This window comes from Gossypium arboreum, chromosome 3 (genome assembly GCF_025698485.1).
Source record: "Gossypium arboreum isolate Shixiya-1 chromosome 3, ASM2569848v2, whole genome shotgun sequence".
Lineage (NCBI taxonomy): Eukaryota > Viridiplantae > Streptophyta > Magnoliopsida > Malvales > Malvaceae > Gossypium > Gossypium arboreum.
In genome coordinates, this window is record NC_069072.1 from 40,575,758 (window position 1) to 40,600,484 (window position 24,727).

A 24,727-nucleotide genomic window follows, 5' to 3' on the forward strand; every position below is an offset into this window, starting at 1 on the left:
TCAGTGGCACATTGCTATAAATCACAAACTCTTTTCTCGATTCAGGTTGCACTAAAATTGCACCTTAGTCAATGATGCTTTCAACTTCTCGAAACTTTGTTTACATTTTTCAGACCATTCAAACTTAACATCTTTTTGCAATAGCTTGGTCATAAGAGTAGCAATCATCGAAAATCATTTGACAAAATGTTGGTAATAATCGGCTAAGCCCAAAAAGCTTCTAACTTCAGATACATTCCTTGGTGGTTTCCAATCAACAATTGCCTAAATTTTACTTTGATCAACCCGAATACCATCACCTGAAGCGATATGTCCCAAAAATATGACTTCTCGAAGCCAAAACTCACTTTTATTGAATTTAACAAACAATTTCTTATCTCTTAAAGCCTGTAACATAGTTCTCAAGTGCTTGACATGGTTCGACTCGTCTCGAGAATAAATCAGAATGTCATCAATAAACACAACCACAAATTTGTCCAAATACGGTCGGAAAATTCTATTCATGAAGTCCATAAAAATAGTAAGTGCATTTGTTAATCCAAAAGGCATAACAAGGAATTCATAGTGCCCATACCTCGTTCTGAATGCGATTTTCGGCATTTCCGACTCTTTAACTCTCAACTGATGTAGCAAGATCTCAAATCAATTTTTGAGAACACTGTTGCCCCTTTCAACTGATCAAACATGTCATCAATTCTCGGCAGTGGATACTTGCTCTTCATAGTCACCTTGTTGAGCTGTCGATAATAGATAAAAAGTCTTATAAATCTGTCTTTCTTCTTTACAAATAACACTGGAGCACCCTAGGGAGAAAAAATTGGTCTCACAAAACCCTTATCTATCAAAATTGGTCTCACAAAACCCTTATCTGTCAACTCTTACAACTGAGCTTTCAATTTTTTCAATTCTGTCGGAGCCATTCTGTACAGAGAAATAGATATCGGTGAGATCCCTGGTACTAAATCAATACCAAATTCAACTTTTCTAACTGGTGGTAACCCTGGTAACTCTTCCGAGAACACATCCGGATATTCACAAACTATCGACACTGATTCAATTTTCAGTTCAGACACTTTTGTATTCAACACATAAGCAACATAAGCTTCACAGCCTTTCCTTATATATTTTTGGGCAGACATTGAAGAAATCACAACAGGTTACTTACCTGACTCATCTGAATCAATCCGAAGAGTTTCACCAATTTCACATTTTAGATCAATAATATTTCTTTTACAGTTCACTACGGTATCATGTAGTGTCAACCAATCCCTATCGAAAATGACATCGAATTCATCAAATGGCAACAACATTTAATCAGCCAGAAAACAGTGACCTCGAATCATCAAGGTATAATTCTTGCAAACTCTATCAACTAATACTCTGTCACTGACATTTGACCTTGTTTCAGCTCAAGAAATTCCTTACGTTTCTAATCTATGAACTGTTGACTAATATATTTCTGTCGGAACTCCTTTTGAAAGAATTCCCATGTAATCCTTTCTCTCGGTACCACCGATACTAGTGTATTCCACTAGTATTATGTAGAATCTCTTAAAAGTGAGATGACACATTTTAAGCACTCACCTGGTGTGCAAGGCAGCTCATCAAATACCCTGATGGAGTTTTCGAGCCAAAACTCGCCTCTCTCGGGATCATCATCCACATTAGCTCTGAAATCTTCAACTCTCTATTTTTCGATCTTATCAACCGAGAGCTTGTTCATTCATACAAATTCCATACCTTGTGGAGCTACGGGAACCGATTGAGGAATAGGTGGGGATGGAGTAGGTTGGCCATTCATATTTGTTCGAACAAACTCCGTATACCACTCATTCATCATGTGGAGAAAGGCTTCCCTAGCCCCTTCTTCCTGACCAATCGTTGGAGGTCTACTATCAGACGACGCTGTCCCTTGAGTAGGAGCCAACGTATTACTTTCAATGACATCAGCCTTAGCTCAATTTGGATCCATTTACTATACGAAAACACAATTTAAAATTTTCAGGAGTTATCACACTATCACATTTCATTTATGGCATGTATAGCTAGACTCTTACACACGCTATGTTAGTCTGAGAATCGACTAAACCATAGTTCTGATACCACTAAATGTAAGATCCCTTACCCGTATTCGATGCAGAATTGGGTACGAGGCATTACTGGACTCATACACAAGCAATCATACAAAACCGATACGTAAATTTTTGTCCAAATTTAAAAATTTTCATATACATTCATATCACCCCTAAAAATAGCCTACAAGGTCCAAAACATGTATTGGAAGTGGTTCGAGACTAAACCAAGAACTTTAGAAAATTTCACAACACTTAGAAAATTTTTCATGTTTTAAGGGCCACACGCTCGTGTGCCTTGGGACACACCCGTGTAGTCACAGAAGCCCGTGTCCCTAACCTATGTAACTTTCTGTTTGTCACCCAAGAATAGATTGGAGACACACGGCCCAGTCACACGCCCGTGTGGTCGATTTAATAATTTTGATTTTTCATAAAATAGGTGCAGACTTCATATGCGTAGGACACACGCCCGTGTCTAAGGTCATGTCATCCACACAGTTGAGACACACACCCGTGTGATCAATTTTGAGCATTCTATTTTGCAAAAATTAGGGTGCAGGGGACACACAACCAGAACACACACTCATGGGACAAGCCGTGTGTCACACACGGCCATGTGTCTACCCATGTGGACAAAAATAAGGCTATTTACCAAGCCAATTTGTCACCCTTTAATGCACTAACCTACAGAACAAAACATAGAACCAATCTAAGCAATTACATTCAACCAATTTAGCTACAATCAAGAAATCCACACATCATTAACATGCTACCATTTATCACATACAAACATCACATACCTATCAACTTAAACCATGCAAATTTCCACATCCATGAAAAAATCATCGTATGCATATATACTTAAACCAATATTACCCAATTTCAATGGCCATTTACAAAATAAATTTTCAACTAACATAAGTCAACACATTTGGCCAAATTAATCATGACACAAAACAAAATGACCAAGTCCCTATACTACCATAACTCAAAATGTTGAATTCATTGATACCCAAAATAATAAGTTGATAGTATGAGTGGATCTTCGGCAGTCCCTGATCCCAGAGCTAGCTTGGTGACACTAAAAGACAGGGGAAAAGAAAAAGGGAGTAAGCTATAAAGCTTAATAAGTTCCTATGCAAATAATAAGCATCAAATCTAAACATTGAGCGTACAATTAACATGATGTTAATTGACAAAATTATTATTAAGATCTTATAATCATAACTTACTCAATCTTAACCTTACCGAAGGTTTCTCACCTAATGAGCCCATTAAGTATGAATTTTACGTACATACCTGAGTCATCTCGAATTGGATTTACACACAATTCATCTTTAACATACTCTTTAAGTTACCCATTAAACCACTTGGAATACTAAAGGATACTCGGGAGTCCCGTACACATGATATCGTACCAATTCCATATCCCAGATATGGTCTTACACGAAGTCTCATATTGATGCCATATCCCCGATATGGTCTTACACAAAGTCTCAGTAACCCTAATGTCATGACATTCGTATCCTATCTATTCCTAAGGTTCAACTGGGATTTTGCGCTTTTCAAAACTTTGTCAAATACGTCCAAGGGTTAATCACAATTCATATAATAATAAAGCATTTAAAACATAATTAAAACGATGCATTATTTACATACGAACTTACCTCTATACAAAAATAGGAGAAATGGACCTAATCGCCAAACACTTTGTTTTTCCCCTGATCTAGGTCCAAACCTCGTTTCTTGATCTATAATAGCAAATTTAACTTATTTATTATTCACATTACTCAATTCAGTCTAAAAATCACTTGATGGCAAAATTATATTTTTCCCTTAAACTTTGACATTTTTACATTTTAGTCCTTAGGCTCGTAAATTGAAATCTATTCAATTTCTTTAAAACCCAAGCCTAGCTGAACTTCTTTCATGCTTATAATAGCCTACATTTTTAATTTAATCCTACTTTTACACATATTTTATAACCTTTTTACAAATAGGTCCTATTGACATTTTCATCAAAAATCATCTAGCAAAAATTGTTTATCATACTCCAAGCATACATTTTCTACCATTAGACATAAAAATACACAAATATCCATCATGGGTAAGATTCTAGACTTTGATTATTTCTTAAATTAGTGGTAGAAATAGATAGATCAAGTTACAAGGATATCAAAAACATGAAAGTCATTAAAAACGGTGCTAAAACGGACTTACAATCGTGCTTAAAAGTGGCCAAACCCTAGCTATGGCTTCCCCTTGTGATTTTGGCTATGGTGAGAAAGATGGACAAGATTTTGGCTTGATTTTTACTTTTTAATTCATTTATTTACCAAATGACCAAAATACCCTTTTCTCAAAACACTAAAATTCTCTTACCTTATGTCTATTTTTGTCTACTAACTTAGAAAATGGTCTAATTACCATCTAAGGACGTCTAATTTAAAATTTCATAGCAATTAGAAACCTTTAGCATGTAGAGCTCAAGTTTTGCATTTTTTACAATTTAGTCCTTTTTGCTAAATTGAGTCCCCAAACGTCAAAATTTTTCAACAAAATTTTCACGAAATCATTCCATAAATTTGTAGACCATAAAAGTGTAATAAATTTTTTTACTACGTCAGATTTGTGGTCCTAAAACCACTGTTCCGACTAGGCCCAGAATCTAGATGTTACAACTTTCCAATGTTAGTGACTGCAATAACACTTCCGTGTAAAAAAAACATTCAAACCCCAAGATTAAACAATAAAAGCAAGATTAAATAAGATTGCATTTCACCAAAAATTCATAAGTACATCTATACAAGTAGAAATCAAAGAGTAATCACCAGTATTTAGAAAGAAATAAGAAAGAATCTAATGAAGAATACTATCCCTAGAAAACTTTACCGAATCTCTTTATTCCCTCTTGTCGCGCATTTAGGTCTCCTCGTCAAGAGCTAGTCTGCATCTAGTTTTCACGTTGGTTCACCCGTGAGAGGTTTAAATTGACATGGCCACAAGCTCCAAGGTCAGATGATGAAAATGATGATGGAAAAAAAACCTAGGCTCCTTTTTCTTCTCATGTCCACCTTTTATGTCCTTCTCTATAGTACAGGTGTCCTTTCCCTAAAATTATTCAGTCCTTGTTCGTACAGATTGGTTATACCAGATTGGACAACTTACACAATTTTGGTTCTTATCTGGATAGCTGTCAGGTGCGGTGACAATTCTGGATACAACCTGGAATTAACCAATGCAGCGACATAGTTGCAATAAGATAACAAAATTCATGATAAAATAGGCTAGGATTCACTGAGTTATAAGATGCAATTTACTAAACTGAAAATGCTAAAATGTATGCTAAGGATAACTAAATGAAAACAATTTAACCAATAACTAGAGGGGAAAACCTATGTTCTTTCTAGTACTATCAGGAAACTTAATGCAATCTTTATAAAAACAAAGACAATGAATAAGAATGTCACTTTTTCCTCTGTTTATATGCTTGAGTCATTTAATTCATGGCATGGTAGGCTCAGTATGTTAATTACGATACTTTACGAACATTAATTAAATTAGATCACATTCATTCGTTTCACATTAATTATAATCATAAATGTGAAACATTTGTTGAGGCAAAATGAACAAGGTCTTGATTTTAAACTATTGAAAGAAATACAGAATCACTTCACCTAATACATAACGATATTTGTGACTTAAAATTTGTTCAAACGTGAGGAGGGAATAAATATTTCATTACCTTTATTGATGATAGCACAAAATATTGCTATGTATATTTGCTTAAGAGCAAAGAAAAAGCTATAGATAAATTTATTCTCTATAAGCAAGAAGTTGAAAACCAACTTGATAAAAAGATTAAGATGGTGAGAAGTGATTGTGATGGTGAATATGTTGAACCATTTGATGAATACTGTACACAACATGACATTATTCATGAAGTAATACCACCATACTTTCCTCAATCAAATGGAGTAGCTGAACAAAAAAATCGAACTTTAAAGGAAATGATGAACGCCTTGCTAGAAAGCTTTCGGTCATCACAGAAAATATAGAGGAAGCTTTTATATGAACTAATTACTTTTTAAATAAAGTGCCCCGCAATAAAAGGGACAAGACACCATATGAGTTTTGGAAAGGTAGAAAACCATCCTACAACCACTTGAAAGTGTGGGGGTGTCTTGCTAACGTAATGTATAATGGTAAGTTGAGACATATCCGTTGTCGACACAATGCCCTTAGACAACTGATCTCAAATGGAGTTATCTCTATTGATTTTTTAAAATCAAAAGAAAGAATTGCAAATCCACCAACTATAGGCTTAAACTGAGATTACATTGATAAAACATTAAAAGGAATAGGACCAAAACCCATGGAAATTAAAGGCTCTATATGAAGAAAAATCCAACCTAGTTAACTGGAGATCCAAATTTCTAGGTTCAAAAGGACAACCTAGTTGAATAGACCTTGTCAGGTTCCTGTAGGGGTTCTTATCCTAAGTTCGTTCCTATGTTATAAATAGTGAGTTAAAGTGAGATAGGTTAAGCAAAGCTTTTAATGACCATTATGTATTTCGGTAAGCCGAGTAACATAAGTTACATCTGTGAGAATGACGTGGGGCCGCTTCAAGGAGGCTATTCGTGCGTAGTTCTCTCAAACTCTTGCAAAACCAGGAAGTTGTTCACGGCCATATAAACATATCCATAAGGATTGAAAATCTTACCAGAGAGGTAGTTGTGTGAGGTATATCATCGTTTTACACAAATGACAGAACAGTTCAAGGACATCACGTCTACTGGTTAGCTAGTAAAATAAATATACTTTCACAAGGAATGGTTCAGGGGTTGATGCCTACTTGTCCTATACAATTATCGATCATAGATTCTATCACCACATCAGGTCAATTTTTTTCATAAAAACTATCAATTTTCATTCATGTGGGGGATTGTTGGAAAAAATGTAATTTTTTGGAAACTTTAAGATATATTCTCGATTGGTAAAGGTGGAGAGTTGAATCATAAAATTATGGTTTTATATTCTACTCCATGAGACCTTTACAATGGTATATCATATGTTCAAAGTAAATGAATGAGTGATAAATGAGAAATTGATGCTCAAAGTAAGCACTTGTAAATATTTGTTGAGGAAAAGAAAAACTTAAATCTTACATTGGTTAAATACCAAGTGCAAGATATGTATATATATATATATATATATATATATATGAGAACCCACTTCAGGGTTATTGAATAATGAAGCTTGAAACCCTACCTCGCGCGCAAGGGGGTGCAAATCAAAACTCACCAGGGTTGGAAGTGCACCCGCACAATGTGGGTGACACGAAAAGTCCGGATTGGACGGGCACAAAAAGGGTTTGGGGATATTTTAGCCCAATATGTAATTTATTTTTCTCTGCAGATATTATATAGAATCTCTTTTAAAAGGACAGGTATCTTGATTTAATTTGATTCCAATCAATTTGATTTGATTTTATTCAAATTGATTTAAAGGCTCCTTTAACGCAGATTTCTATCTTCATTCATGGAAATTTCAAAAATTCATCTAGATTAAATGTCCATAAATGCTTAAAGAATACTACAGAATTCTTAACAGACACACAATGAATTTATTTCATTCTTAAAAATTCTTTTCTTTTTCTCTCCAAATTTTCAAATGTTTCGTGATCAAAGAAGGCGAGGTTTGTTTGTTGATCATTGCAAAGGTGCTACTACTGTAACCATCTTGTTGTTTTATCTTGAGAGACAGATGGTACCATAGGAGCAGTCGAATCTGTCTTAAGCAAACTGTGAAACAAGGCCTCAACATCTAGTAAAACTCGATTCTTTTATTTGATTTATAGTTTTTCAAAATCTTGTTTATTTAATTAGTCTTCCAGGTTTGATATTTTAAATATTTATATTTCTTTAACTTGTTTAATTTAAATCTGGTGTTTTTACATAAATATAAATATTTGTTTATATTATTTGTTCAGATCTTATATTTAATATAATTATTTATATTTATATCTATTCGCTAATGTGTTTTGTCCAACAACCTTAAGGCATTTCCTCATTATTTTACAGTTATCTAATCCAAGTCGAATGAGACAACAAGGCAAAAAGAGAAAAAAACATATTTTGTTTGAGAATAAAAAAAATAAAATTCAACAAAACCTGTTTCAAGATTTATTCCTGTCGTTCAACATATTTTATTCCATTTTGATTTGTTTCCAAGTGAGAATTAATTGAATAATTTTGTTTTGGGATTTGTTCCCGCCGTTTAACAGAGTTTATTCGATTTTGATTTCATTTCCAAACGAGAATTAATTGAATAATTCTGTTTCAGGATTTATTCCCGCCGTTTAACAAATTTTATTTGATTTTGATTTTGTTTCCAAATGCGAATTAATTGAATAATTCTATTTTGGGATTCATTCCCGCCATTTAAAAGATTTTATTCAATTTTGATTTTGTTTCCAAACAAGATTTAATTAAATAATTTTGTTTAGGGATTTAATCCTATCGTTTAACATAATTGATTTTGATTTTGTTTCAGAATTTTAATTGTGCCATTTAACAAAATCTAAAGGTAATATAAACTGGAAATTAAATTTTCTGTTTATTGTTGCCTTAATTGTGGCTTTAAACTGTGAAAGGTTAAATTGTAGCTTTAAAATTGTGACATCAAAGAAAAAGAAATTTATCAATGGTGAATTAAAAAAGACTATATGAGAGTGCATGTCTAGGATTGGTTCTCTGAAAGACTTGGTATTTAAGCATGCTAAGTGCACCACCTCTCTTTCAGGGTTACCTACCTAGTGCATTATTTTATTGTGTTTTTATTAGACTGTGTAAACTTTTATTTTGGGTTTTATTATATTAGTTGATAATTTTTCTAATTCTGGTTTCTTTTCTAAAATCTTAACAGAAAATGGAAACTCCCACCAATTCAATTGATTTGCATTCTAAAGCTTTGGTTCAAACGCAATCTTCGATTCAAAACTCAGTATTGCCGGTGGTGGCTGCTGTAAGCCACAATGTGAAACCTGTAAAAATCTTGGGATAGAATTTCAAGACTTGGCAACAAAAAATGCTATTTTATTTGACCATATTGAACTTGGCCAAATTTTTGAAAGATGACCCTCCTACTATTAAAGAGGGCGATGTAAATGATGTTACCGCTTTCACTCCTGTTGAAACTTGGAAACATTCTAATTTTCTATGCCGAAACTACATCTTGAATAGATTGTTGGATGAACTATACAAAGTGTATACTGTTAAGAAAACAACTGAGGAATTATAGACATCATTGGACCATAAATACAAAACTGAAGATGCTGGAGCTAAAAAGTTTTTAGTTGCTAAATTCTTAAATTTTGTAATGATAATGATTGATTCTAAATTAGTTGTGAACCAAGTGCAGGAACTTCAACTGATCATTCATGAAACTCTTACTGAAGGGATGATAATAAGTGAATCCTTTCAAGTGACAACCATTATTAAGAAGTCGCCACCTGCTTGGAATGATTTCAAGAATTACCTAAAGCACAAAATGAAGGAAATGTCAGTGAAAGATTTAATTATTAGACTTCAGATTGAAGAAGACAAAAAAGGTACGGAAAAAATGCTCAACAAACTAGAAAATGTCAACAGTGCTAGGGCAAACATCGTAGAAGTTAAGGACTTGAAGAAGGGAAAACAACCTCAGAATGGGTCTAAACTGGGACCAAAAGGTGGCACTTCCAAGAAGTAAAAAATTCAAGGGAAATGCTTCAATTGCAACAATATGGGGCACAAGTCATCTAAATGTAGGATTCCAAAGAAAGTTAAAGCTAACGAGACCAATGTTGTGGAAGAAATTTCCAAGTGTTTGATATGAACTTATGTGCCTAACATATGCAGGAACCGTGTTTCTAGAACACTTCTAAGTGTACACAGTTTTAGGATGATGTTTGAATCCCAAAAGCTAATTTCATCTAAATGGGAAATATTTGTGGGAAGGGGATATGTATTAAATGACATGTGGAAACTTCATGCAATCTTTATAAAAGTAAAGACAATGAATAAGAATGTTGCTTCTTCCTCTGTTTATATGCTTGAGTCATTTGATTAATGTCATGGTAAGCTTGGACATGTTAATTACGATACTTTACGAACATTAATTAACTTAGAGCACATTCTTTCATTTCACATTAATTATAATCATAAATGTGAAACATGTGTTAAGGCAAAATTAACAAGGTCTTGATTTCAAACTGTTGAAAGAAGCACAAAACCACTTAACCTAATACAAAGCAATGTTTGTGGCTTAAAATTTGTTTAAACGAGAGGAGGGAATAAATATTTTATTACCTTCATTGATGATAGCACAAAATATTGCTACGTAGATTTGCTTAAGAGCAAAGATAAAGCTATAGATAAATTTATTCTCTATAAGCAGGAAGTTGAAAACTAACTTAATAAAAAGATTAAGATGGTGAGAAATGACCGTGGTGGTGAATTTGTTGAACCATTTGATGAATACTGTACACAACATGACATTATTCATGAAGTAACACCACCATACTCTCCTCAATCAAATGGAGTAGCCGAACGAAAAAATCAAACTCTAAAGGAAATGATGAATGCCTTGCTAGAAAGCTTTCGGTTATCACAGAAAATGTAGGGGGAGCTTTTATATGAACTAATTACATTTTAAATAAGGTGCCCCGCAAGAAAAGGGACAAGACACCATATGAGTTGTGGAAAGGTAGAAAACCATCCTACAACCACTTGAAAGTGTGGAGGTGTCTTGCTAACGTAATGTATAATGGTAAGTTGAGATATGCGTCAATGCCATTAGACAACTAATCTCAAACAGAGTTATCTTTATTGATTTTGTAAAATCCAAAGATAACATTGTGAATTCGCTAATTAAAGGCTTGAACCAAGATCAGATTGATAAAACATCGAAAGGAATGGGACTAAAGCCCATGAAAATTAAAGGTGCTATATGAAAGAAAACCTAACCTAGTTAACTGGAGGTTCGTGTAACACCCCAAACCCGGCCCAAAGGTTATGGCCAGATCCAGCATGTCACATCGAAGCGTTCAAAACATTTTATATTGTTGATCCAGAAAAACCTACTTAGTGTTTTAAAAGATAATTTCATTATAGGTTAAAGTGAATGGAAGCTGTGCACCAGGTAGGAAACCGGAAAAGAGGTGGTGAGTCCATCGGATCGCTAAGTACCAAGCTCCTTTGGATCCAATCCTAGACATGCATACCGCCATTGCCACACCTTAACGTCATGGATATTTCTAGAAACTGATTCGATTAAGTCATTTTAGGAAAAGTGATTAATTTTGGAAAATACTTTCATTGCGAAGCTTTGCTTGTTGTCGTGTTATTTTGAAATCAACTGTTGTTTTTGAAAACGCGCCTAAAGCTATCCAATTTCAACAGTTAAAATAAGTAATACCTATCTTAGTAATACATATTAAAACCATTAAAAATAATTAAGCGGCCTTATTACATTTAAAACCCAAAACTTCAAACGTAAATAAAAGGATGTCCAGTTCACCGTAAGAAAATCAAACTTTCGAACGGTGGCCACTCAATTCCCTCACAGACTCCCAAGCCCACTATGGTTGGGGATTTCTGCGTGGATGAAAATAAAAGGGTTGAGTTTGGGGAAACTCAGGTGTAAGGAAAACCCATTCAAAGCCCAAGTCACTCAAGCCTATTGGGCCTAAGCCCATTCAGTAATAATGGTAATGGACCGAGCCCTTTTCAGATTATAATAAACGGGCCTTAGCCCTTATTCAGATAACAAGATGGCCCCTAGGCCCATTTCAAAATACATGCAACATCAATAACATATGCAAGCCCATTTGGGAGACTACTCAACCCACCAACCACTACACTCCACCCGTACCAACCATACACTCCATGTGGGATAGCTCAACCCACCCAAATTTAACACTCCACAGCTAAAAAGATTGCTGCTCGATTATCATAAATTGAGGCAAAGCCTCTAGTACGTGGACAAGCCACTTTCAAGACTTCCTCCGTCAATATCCCAATCCCATGCATCGATAATAACAACATGGCATGCAATAAATAACAACAATCAAACATGCATTTAGGTCAATTTAACCCTAGGGTATTTTGTAATTTATCTACTAGGGATAAAGCGTAAATTTTCCACTTTTAAAGGTATTTCAGTAATTTTTCTATTTTAGGTTTTTCATGCATATTCCTACTTTTCACGTACTAATGTAATCACGCATCGAGGGTTCTTACAATTGGGCCTGCTTGGCTATCATTCTAATTTTGGCCTATTAAGCCCAAAAATATCGAGGGTACGTAAATCATGCACTTTGCAATCCAAATTTTGCAGCTTACCAAAAACATTAATCGATTTACCTCACGAGCATTCGCACACTCGCAAATCTACAAAATACCGATTTTCGGCATTTCGGGTTTTCAACTTTTGCCGATCCAGACTAAGAAAAAGGGTGTTAGTTACACACCTGTTTGCGACGATATCTTGATTTAGATCCACACACGAACCGCCTACAATTGGATTACTAACACGTTAATCTAACTATTCAAATACAAACTACATATTAACCCCTTACAATATTCGGCCAACCACACCTACAGATCATAGTAAGCTTATAAGAAAACAATAAGCAACTCATTAACAAATTTTTGTCAATGTTTACCACATAATCATAATTTCACTGCAAGCTATCTTCCTGAGCAACAGTCACTAAGTCATTTATAACTAGAGCTACGAAACTCTAAATCAAGTTTCGTTAATTTTCCTTGAAAATAGACTCATATATATTCTATCCATAAAATTTTCAGAATTTTTGGTTTAGCCAATCAATACCAGATTTTTCTCAAAGTTTCCCATGTTTCACTGTTTGACTAATCTGACCACTCTTCATTACGAATCAAATTTCTCATTGTATAGAATTCAAAATATGTTATCGTTTATTCCATTTGAAACTATACTCAATAAGCTTTAATTACATAATTTATTCAGATTCTAATTCATCTCCCACAATTTATGGTGATTTTCCAAAGTCACGTTACTGCTGCTGTCCCAAGCAGATTTATTACCAAATCACTCTTTCACACATACCTTGCATGCATGTTATTTAAACATGTATATCACCAATCAATCATCATATATCTATGATTTTACTTAAGAATAATCTCCATTTCATCATTTTAAAGCACAACATGTTAGCTGATTTTTTTCCCTTTAACATCTAAGGCACATGCGTGCTCATTTGTTTGGCTCAACTTCACCTATCTTCCATTTTTTTCATCAAAAGAACATGAAACAACAACCATTTCCTTCATTTTAATTCATGACTAAATGCTCACAACACAACTAAAAACCAAAATATGCTTCAAGAGTTAAGGTAGAATCAAGAAGAACTCATGAACCTCAAAATAGAAGCAAGGTACCAAGAACTTACCTTCAATTTTCCTCCTCCTAATGACCGAATACTCAAGAGCTTTCTCCTCTCCTTTCTCTTCTCTAACTTTCAGCTATGATGAACAAAGATGGACAAAACTTTGTTCTTTTCACCCCTTTTTCTTTTAATAAAACTTCATATTTCATCCATTTAATTCTTTAATACAAAAGACATGAAATTCTTATCATGAAACATTTACCTAACCCATTATCATGAAACATTTACCTAACCCATTATCATGGAACTTTTACCTAACCTATTATCAATTTGTATCAATTTGTACCATAAATTATGGATATCAAGTGTACATTTTGTCTACAACAACATGATGGCTGGCCACTTCATGTAAAATGGGAGGTTTGTCATGCAAATCCTCCTATTTTGCACTCCTATTTATTTGGCCACTTCAATTTAGCCTATAGCATTTTCAAACATTTTCACATAGGTCCTATTTCATAATTTCACTCACAAATGACAAAATTAAAGCAGGAAATTTTGCCAACATTCACAGAATTCCCGAAAATTGGGGCGTTACAGTTCGAATATCTAGGTTCAAAGGGATAACCTAATTGCATAAAACTTGTGAGGTCACTGTGGAGGTTATTATCCCAAGTCTATTCCTATGATATAAACAGTGAGTTAAAGTGAGATAGGTTAAGCAAAACTTTTAAAGACTATCGTGTGTTTCGGTGAGGCGAGCAACATAAGTCACCTATGTGAGAGTAAAGTGGGGCTACTTCAAAGAGGTTATTCGGGCATAGTTCTCTCAAACTCTTTCAAAATCAAGATGTTCACGATCATATGAACATACCCATGAGAACTAAAAACCTTACCAGGGAGGTAGTTGTGTGAGGTGTATCATTGTTTATGCAAACGAAAAAAATGTAAGGGATTTTTGGAAAAATGTAATTTTTTGGAAATTTTGAGACATATTCTCGATTGGTAAAGGTGGGGAGTTAAATCATAAAATTATGGTTTTATATTCTACTCCATTAGACCTTTACAAAGGTATACCATATGCTCAAAATAAATGAGTGATGAATGTGAAATTGATGTTCAAAGTAAGCCACTTGTGACTATTTGTTGAGGAAGAAAAAAGCTCAGATCTCACATTAGTTAAATACCAAGTGTGAGATATGTATATATATATATATATGAGAACCTACTTGAGGATTATTGAATAACTAAGCTTGAAACCCTATCTCGCGCCTAGAGGGTGCAAATCCAAAACTGCCAATGTGCACCAGCACAACGTGGGCAACATGAAATATCTGGACTGGTTGGCCCCAAAAAGGTATCCTAATATGTAATTTATTTTTCTCAGCAGATATTATACAAAATCTATTTTAAAAGGACAAATATCTTAATTTGATTTGATTCCAATCAATTTGATTTTATTTTATTCAAATTTATTTAAAGGCTTCTTTAATGCAGATCTGTATATTTATTCATGGAAATTTCAAAAATTTCTCCATATTAAATGCCTATAGAAGCCTAAAGAATACTACAAAATTCTTAACAGACACACAACAAATTCATTTCGCTCTCAAAAATTCTTTTCTTTTTCTCTCCAATTTTCAAACGTTTTAGTGATAGAAGAAGGCAAGGTATGTTTGTTGATCACTACAGAGGTGCTACTGTCGCGATCATCTTGTTGTTGTATCTTGGGAGACAAACGACCAGCATTTCTCTAAATACCATAGGAACGGCTGAATTTGTCTTAAGGAAACTGTGAAAATAGGCCTTAACATCTAGTAAAACTCGATTCCTTATTCGATTTACAGTTTTTCATAATCTTGTTTATTTAATTGGTCTTTCGGATATGATATTTTAAATATAAATATTTGTTTAATTTGTTTAATTTAAATATGGTGTTTTTACATAAATATAAATATTTGCTTATATTATATGTTCGAGATCTTATATTAATATAATTATTTATATTTATTTCGTTAGCTAACATATTTTATCCAATATAATTATCACCATACACTAAAATCCATTAATGAAATAGTTTACTTTAGAAGTACGATACCCTAAAAAATAAAATCAAGCTTTTGATTTTCGAATATAAATTTGGTCAACTTAATACCCTAGTACTAAAAGAGTAAATAAAAGACATAATTGTAATAATAGTTGTGGAAGACCCATTTCACTCAGGCCCATAAAATTGTCTAAAAATAGATAAAATAAATTAAAACAAAAAACCAATAAATAAAAGTCCATTTACACCAGTATTTTAAAATAGCCCAAAACAAAAATAAAGTAAAATATCAGTCCAGATTACAAAAACTTTGGCCCAAATTAAATTAAATAAGCCTAACCCAAAATCCCATACACCCAAAACCCCCAACTTAAGACCTAGCCCAAAAGAAATACAAGGCCCAAAAGGCCTAAGATATTTTTTAGCAGAAACCCTAGGGTTTCTTCCCCTTACGCCGCAGCTTGCTAGCCTAGAAGCAGGCCTCCACGTCACCATGGCCTCTTCCTCCATATGGCACTCCCTGCGTCAGTAGAACCTACGAGAAGAAGCCAAAAAATGACAAAAGCAGGAAATGCAATAGAGAAATAACGAAAAAAAAAGAATGATTGTAATTTCATATTTTTCATTTTTTGCTTCGGCTATATAAGGCCGATTGTAAACAAAGAAAAAGGAGATTGAATACATAAACGAGGGCCATTAAAAATCAGTTTTAAAGGTGTTCTTGGATCTCACTTTTCTTTCAATTTAATCTCTATTTCTCTGATCTTCATATACCGCATGTAGAAAATATAAAAGGGAAAAGGGAAAGGGAACAAGAATCTCACCTGGGTTTCGTCCATTGCCACCACAGTGACCTTCTTTTTTGTCGGAATCGGTGCTCGGATGAAGAGGTTGAAAGCATTTGGAACGTTTTAGTTTTTTTTTGGGGGGCAGAAGAATTATTATTTTTTTTCTGAAATTTTGCTAGCTTTTGCACGTCAAACAGACGACGTCGTTTTAGGTCAATTTCAATGGCCTCAAAACGGCGCCATTTAGGCGCTAGATCCGCGCAACCTGACCCATTACCATGAGGATCCGCGCGTTTTTCTAAGAGGGAATATTTGCACAATTAGTCCCTCCCTTTGGTGGTGACGTTCAACTGAGCCCTCTTTGTATTTTCTTTGATTTTTTTAAATTATCCCTGGAATCTAGGCGTAAATTCAATTTAGTCGGCACCTAAGCGTTGCGTTTTGGGACTCGGGACATTTGCATTTTTTGTCCCTGTTTGTTTGTGCGCATTTAATCCAAGTCCTTAACTCTGTTTTAATAATTTGATTTGTTTATAAATTATCCTCTTGATTTTGTTTTTATTTCAATTGAGTTTTTTTTAGTTTATGTGATTCTTTTACTCTTTTTAATTTATTTATTACCCATTTAAAAAAATTATTTTAATATATTATTTTGAGCCATTTTCTTGATTTTTACATTAGCTTAGCTCTCTATTTTTATACTTTCATGTGAATACATTTTAATGGTTTTATTTTGGTAATTTGTCTATTTTAAAATTCTCTTTTATATAATTCTATGTTTTAAAGATTCATATGATGTTTATTCTCATACATTGTTACTATATATATATACACATAATTTATACTAAATTACTTATTTAAATTCCCTTTCAAATATGCATATATATATTTTAAATCCATTTAGGTATATTATTTGTTTCTTTTAAGGACCCAACTTTAAATTATATTTTGTTTATTTCAAGCACTCTCTCATATTATTATTCTTATATATGTACATTATTTATATTAAGTTTTCACTTTATGTATATTATTAATTGTTGATGAATAAATCTTGTTTCAAATTATTTTGCATGATCATTGATTTCATATTATATAGATTGTTATTCATATATATTCTTTTGTATATTTTTATATGGTTGTATTTATATAATTCATCTATGTTAAAACTTTCTAATATGTGCACTATTTGTCTTAAATTTTATATGGGCATACATTATTATTTTTATGTACATAATTTATATTATATGTTTATTTATAAATTTTGGTTTTAAATTGTTTTATATAGCATTAATTTAAAATTTCTTCTCATAATACTTATTTTGAAATTCATCTATATGTTAAACTTTATATTTTATGTATTAATCTTTATTTATTTTATGATTTATTTTAAATTTTTGCATGTATTATTTGTTTATATACATATACTTTACTTTTAAATTGTTTTTTTACATTGTCAATTTCAAATTTATCTTCCTTTACATTATTTGTTTTAACATTGTTTATTACCATTTAAAAGTTTTTTATTTCATTGTTTAAATAGATTTCTTATTTCATTAGTCTTTACTTAGAAATGTTAAATAGTGTATTATTATTGGGTGTGTTTTCATTTACATATTGGTATCTTTATATTATTGTCAATAAATTGTATAATATGTTAACCATGTATATTTTTCATATTTGTTACTTTGTTATTCATTTTCGTGTATTGAATTATGATTAAGATTGCCAACTTCTTTGCTTAAAATTGATCATTTCATTTTATTTATTTCAAACAAACTGAAAAAATGTATTTCAAGTCCGTTTTTATCATCGCTCCTATTTTTTTAAAAAAAACTTCTCAAAACAAGGTAATATTTCGTATTTGAAAATTCGAGAGATCGTGCCCTAACGTGCTGGGTTTTGGTTTTCCATTTGACCGAATAACTAACTACCCTTTTAAAATTTCGTCCGTGTTTTCTTCAATCAAAAAATAAGGAAATATTTCATGTTTGGAAATTCAAGAAATCGTGCCCTAACGTGCTGGGTTTCAATTTTTCGTTTGACCAAATAGCCAAATATCCTTTTGATTGCATGTTTTGGAAATCATAAGGTGATCTCAGGTTTGAAGGTTTAAAATGTCGTATCCTAACGTACTAGATATGGTATTTTGTTCCTTTAGAACGAGTGAATCTTAAATTCCAATTCGAGTTATCCAAATATTTTTAAAAGAAATTGTATTTCAAAATCTTTTCAAATTTTAGACTTTAGGACATTAATTAATCAATTCGGTACCAATTTTGGGCGTTACGAGGGTGTTAATCCTTCCTTGTACATAACTGACTCCCAAACTCATTTTCTTGAATTTCGGAGGCCAAAATCGATATTTTAATAAAACAAAATATTTTACAAGGTGATCCGATCACACCTAAGCAAAAAAGATTGGTGACGACTCCATATTTCGATTTAAAGTCGATCCCTGTTTTTCAAAAAAATAAAAATGGTTTTGCAATAGTTAAATAAGAAATATGAATTTCCTTAATTGTAAGAATAATGAAATATAACACGTGTAAGCAAATAGTAATAAAAAATAAATTAGTTTGCATACCCGAGTAATACATGAGTATAAAATTAGGTTTTGTATGTTATATAAATATGGTTTAATGATGAATTAATCAGAAAGCTTTGGAGAAAGTTATGTAAAACAACTAATGTGTTACAATATAAGGAAAATTAATTGTGAAGATGTAACAATTGTATATAAAAAATAAAAATAAAATTTTAAATTTTAAGTATTAGAGTTTTAATTTTAGAAATCAATCCTAAGAAATATTTAAGTTGAAGAATTAAGGTCAATAAGTATGTAAAATTTCCTTCTTTCATCTGTTGAGAGTCTGAAATATTGGTGGTGAAGTTAAATCTCTCCTTTGAAAACTTTAGCATTTAGTTGGCGTTTATCAGCTTCATAAATTTTGTCTTCCTCTTTATCATTTGTCCTAGTATTGCCAACCAAATTCGGACATAGCTGGGAAAAATGTTCATAATGTTTATAAGTAGATAGTGCTCAAGATCATATATGTTCACATGGTTATGGAAAAAGTGAAACCTTTCTTATTTTTCCTAATAGGAAATGTGTTTCAAGTCGGTAAAAGTTTTCATGAATGTGCAAGATTGTAAGTCTATTACTTCTAATGTGAAAGTTATAATCTTTCAGTTGAATCTCGAAAACTAATTATGTGATACAAGCGGTCTGACCCAATTCAAGGCCCATTATGAAGATGAGTATCACCTCCTCACTTGGCCTAGACATTAGGTCCGAATTTAGGAGATTACATTAGTCACCGATATGATTTAGTACGATGGAAGTTTATAAAATAATCAGTTTAAAATATTTATTTATTTTAGAAGAAAATTTAGCTTATTTTCAGAAAAAATCCAAGAGTTAACAAAAAACCAATTAATTTTAACATTTTAATTGTAACGGTGACTGTAATGGGCCAAATCTGCCTGGGCCCAACAACCAAACCAAAATTACAAAAAAAAAATTATAACAGTCCCTTAAATATTTAGAGTCTAGTTTTTACAGGCCCAAAAATCAAAGCTACCCAAACCCAATTAAATACATGACCCAAAGCCCAAACCTAGACCCAAATGCCCTAAAGCCCAACTAGCCCGATTACCCTAAACATTTTTCAGCTAGAGAAAAAACCTAGGCGCCGCTCAGCCTTCATGCAGCCGAACCCCAGCTACCTCTGTACCCGAGCCAGCACAGCCCCGTACACGCGCCTTGCACCAGTACCTGTGAAAGAAACAAACGAGCACAGCAAATAGCAGCAAAGAGAAAAAAAAAACAATAGCAAGCAATTTCTTTGTATTTTTCTTTCGATTTCGGCTATATAAAGCCATACCAGGTTGTAATTCGTTTGGGCAATATAGACACCCACTACAGATACGAAATAATAAAATAGAAAAAGCAAAGATTTCAAGGTGATTCGTAGATTATTTCTTTGTTCTTGTTCTTTTTTTTACTTTATTTTTGAATCCATTCAACGAATCCAAAGAAGGAGGGTTAGCTTACCTATTTTGGTGACGATTTGGTTGACGGATCCTTGTGGATCTGGTTAGAACCGCGACGGGTAGAGGCGCGTTTGGCATCGGTGAAGCCACGAATCAACTGAGAGAGAAGCGAGGGGCATACCTTCGCGAATCGGCCATCAAAGTCCCTATTCCCCTCGCTGAGATCGGAGTTGTGGAAGGAATTTGAAATCGGCAATGTATTCAAATCGGCCGAATATTGGGGAGAAAAGTTTGATTTTCTTTTTCATTTTTTTGAAGCAGCTAGGGGATTTACTTAGGGTACTTAGGGTTTGCTTTTGCTGCTTTGGGGAAGATTAAGTGGCACCGTTTTAGGCTAATACTAATAGCCCCAAAATGGCACTATTTAAAAAAGAGGGTTATTTGCAATATGAGTCCCTCTTTTTTACATGTGTCTCATTTTAGCTCAAATTCTAGCTTTTTAATTTATCCGTTAAAGTTCATTTCTTTTTATTTTTGGTTCCTTGACCATTTAATCTTGTTTATTTTTCATTTTTATTATTATTTTCAATATTCTGCTTTTATTTTTATTTTCTTTAGTATTTTATTTACTTGCTCTTTTTAAATTCAACCCCTTATATTTTATTTTATCTTCATGTTTATTGTTGTACCTGTATTTTACGTCTTAGACTTCATTTTTTATGTTAAATCGAATCCTTTTAGTTTCCATTTTGTTTTTATTTTATTTCACTATTATTTTGTACTATTCTTTTGCCTTTATTTTACATTCATGGCTTATTACAAATGTTCATCGTATTATTACTATTAATATCCTTATCACGTTTTCTTTTTGCTCCATCAATATTATTTGTTATTTTTGTCTTATTTTTTATTTGTTTTTTCTTTTTTAATTTCAAACTAAATTGTTTTATTTGTTATCTTGTTCATCCACTTATTTCTTTATTCCTTTAACTTTTATACTGAAAAGTTCATTTATTTATGTTTTTATATGCTCTTGATTCTACTATTATTATTATTATTATTATTATGTATTTATATATACATTTAGTCCCATGCTAATTTATTTTATGAATTCTTTTAAATTTATCTTAATATATTTTTATGTACATAAGTCATTTTTAAAACATATTTTACTACATATTGTTTTGATTTTAAATCTCACATTTAAATACTATTTTTGTATATATATACATTTATTACTTTAATGGATTTTTCTATTTTAAAACACTTTTTGCTTTGTGATTTATCAAGTATTTTCAATATATATTGAAATAATTTTGGGAACCTTTTTGTAATTATAAAATTATTATTTTTGGGTAGATCTATATATTGCTTAGGTGTTTGTGTAGTCTATTATTTTAAACGTCTTGATATAAGGATGTGTATAATTTTAGACTATTTTAAAAATTTATAATAATCTCATGTTTTTAAATAAACATGCATGAACATAAGTTTCATAAATCTATTTCGTGTATTATGTCTTGTCATATATCTTCATTATTAAACTTTTATATTATATATATTATTTAAATCATCATGTAGTTTGTCAACTTTTAAATGTATTTGTGTTTAAAATATTTTACATGCAATTCGATTCAAACCTTCATTCTATAATATCTATTTCAAAAAACTATATATATCTAGCCCTAGTTTTTTTATGTACAAATTTGTCAACCTACATTCCATGTGTTCATTTATTTGTCGTTATCTTAAAATAGTCTTATACCATATTATTTCTTCGATTTGCATTTTGTTTTGGGTATCTAGTAGTAGTCATGATACATTATGCCATACATGTTATCGTTGCATTATTTATTTGTACATTTTTTTATATATTGCCATGTTAATTATTCTCCATGCCTGATTGAAATTGGGTTATATTTCCAAGCTAGTTATGCTTATTCACTTAAGTTCTTGTAGTTGATTGTATATCTTCATTTTTCCATTGTCGTATTTTTATGCATACACATATTACCCCATTCATCGTTCTCCACTTGATTTCTGAAATGTGGTTTTATAAAACCCAAATTTTGTGATCAATTCCGTCTTATTTCAAATTGAATTAATGCGTTTTAAGCTAGTTTCAAAATTATTAAAAATCCCTTAAACGAATGCGATATGCGATATTTGGTAATTCGCGGAATCGTGCCCTAACGTGCTAGGTTGCAATTTCCCGTTTGCTTAAAATAATCAAATATCCCTTCAAAATTTCACTCATATCTTCTAAAAATCCTTTAAAACGAAGGCAATACTCGGTGTTTGATAATTCGAGAATCATGCCCTATCGTGCTGGGTTGTGATTTCTCGTTTGTTCAAAACAATTGAATATTCCTTTTGGTTTTCACTCGTGTTTATTAAAAACCTTCCAAAACGAAGACAATACTCGGTGTTTGATAATTCGGGAATCGTGCCCTAACACGTTGGGTTGTGATTTCTCGTTTTGTCAAAACAATCGAAGGTTCCTTCAAAATTTCACTCACGTTTTCTAAAAACCCTTTAAAACAAAGGCGATATTTGATGTTTGGCAATTCGGGGAATAGTACCCTATCGTGCTGGTTGCAATTTCCCGTTTGATCAAAATAATCGAATATCTCTTCGGAATTTCACTCGTGTTTTCTAGGGTGAGGCAATGTTAGATGTTCGAAAATTCGAGGAATCATGCCCTACTGTGCTGGGTTTCGGTTTTTTGTTGGACCAAATAGTTGGGCATCCTTTTGTTAATTTCAAATTATAAATTTTCGGAAGTCGAAACAAGAAGATTTTTGGCAACCAACTCGGGTTATTCAAATGTTGTTAACAAGAATCACATTTCAAAAACATTTTTAATTTTAGACATGAGGATAGTATTTAATCGATTTGGCACCAATTTTGGGCGTAATGAGGGTGCTAATCCTTCCTCATACGTAGCCGACTCCTGAGCCTTTTTTCTCATATTTTCGTAGACCAGAATCGTTGTTTTAGTAAACCAAAAATGTTTTATTAAAATAACCAAATTCTTAGGTGACCCGATCACACCAAAGCAAAAGGATCGGTGGCGACTCCATGCATTTCTTTTTCAAAAGTCGATTCCCCTTTTTTATTAAATTTAAAATTTTTAAATCGAAGGATGGTTTCGACAGTGACTATTTTTGAAAACTTAGATAATTTTTATTTTATTTATTACTCAGATTTTTACTTACTCTAGCAGCGGAAAAGTGATAATAGTTTATATTTTAAATAGAAACTGAAACTCATGCATAATTAATTATTCTTATTTATATCCTAAAATCAATTTAAATGTCATGCATGTTAAAAGAAAACAAATCCTATGCCCCATACCACAGTTCAAAATAAAATAATACAGACTTTGAATAATAATAAGATATCAAATAATAACTTAAAAGTATGTTAGTAAATAAAATCGGGCCGAGCCAAGTCCCTCTAGATGTCGTGTCCGCATCCTAACCTGGTGGGTTATCTGAAAAGATGGAAATTAAAAGTGAGTGAGTTATGAAGCTCAGTGTGAGTTCTGCCACAAGAAAACCAAAACAAAACAACAAACAAAGCACATGAATAGCACTTTGGCGATTAAACACAACCATAAGGCATCTCATATTAACGATTTTTCTCGTAAAACACTTCATTTTACAATCACAGTATTCACACATGTTCATGAATGCAATGCAGTTTCAAATTAACAAAAAAGTCTTACCCAACTCCGCTACACACCACACTTATGAGTTCCCTATAACTCATCTACCATATCACTCTGGATTGTGGACAAGCCACCATTGATTTACATATACACTATAACTTTGTACTAGTATTTTAGATAAAAACATTTGCAATTATTGTCACTTTGTTGTGAGTGTGACAGCCCTAAATCGACCCTAGTCGGGAAGTGGTTTCGGGACCGCTAAGCCGAGTCACCGAAGTATTTGGATGTGATAATTATTGTCTAGAATATGTGAATATGAATGTGTGAAAGTTTTAAGCTTCGATTTAGTCGATTGCATGTGAACTTAGTTAATAGGACTTATGTGTGACACTTTTGAAATGTGATAGGTTAATTTATAAGGACCTATTAAAGCATGTAGTGAAAATAATGGCTTTGCATGTCAAATACTCATTTTTTTTATACATAGTGGCCAGCCATGATGGAGCATATATTAGAATATGTGGTAAATTCCCATGAAGTGGTCATTATTTTATGTAAAAGAAAGGAAATAATAAAAGAAATACTAAGGATAATAAAAGAAAAAAAAGGGGTTATCACCTTGTTCTTCTTAGCCGTACAAGAGGAAGAAAAAAAAGGGGGGGGGCATTCGGCCTTTTGAATGAAGAGAAGGTTAGTAAATTTTGTTAATCTTTCTTTTGAAATCTTAGTTTG

The 24,727-nt window shown here is 32.4% G+C and overlaps 1 long non-coding RNA gene across 1 annotated transcript; it reads right to left on the bottom strand.

Annotated features, from left to right (window-relative positions):
- Positions 1-19,720: 19,720 nt before the first annotated feature.
- LOC108478844 (uncharacterized) lies at positions 19,721-20,825 on the bottom strand. Its single transcript, XR_001870358.2, has 2 exons — positions 20,381-20,825; positions 19,721-20,101 (listed from the first exon to the last, which is right to left on the bottom strand). It is a non-coding gene; the product is annotated as an uncharacterized LOC108478844 (long non-coding RNA).
- Between the last annotated feature and the right edge of the window lie 3,902 nt (positions 20,826-24,727).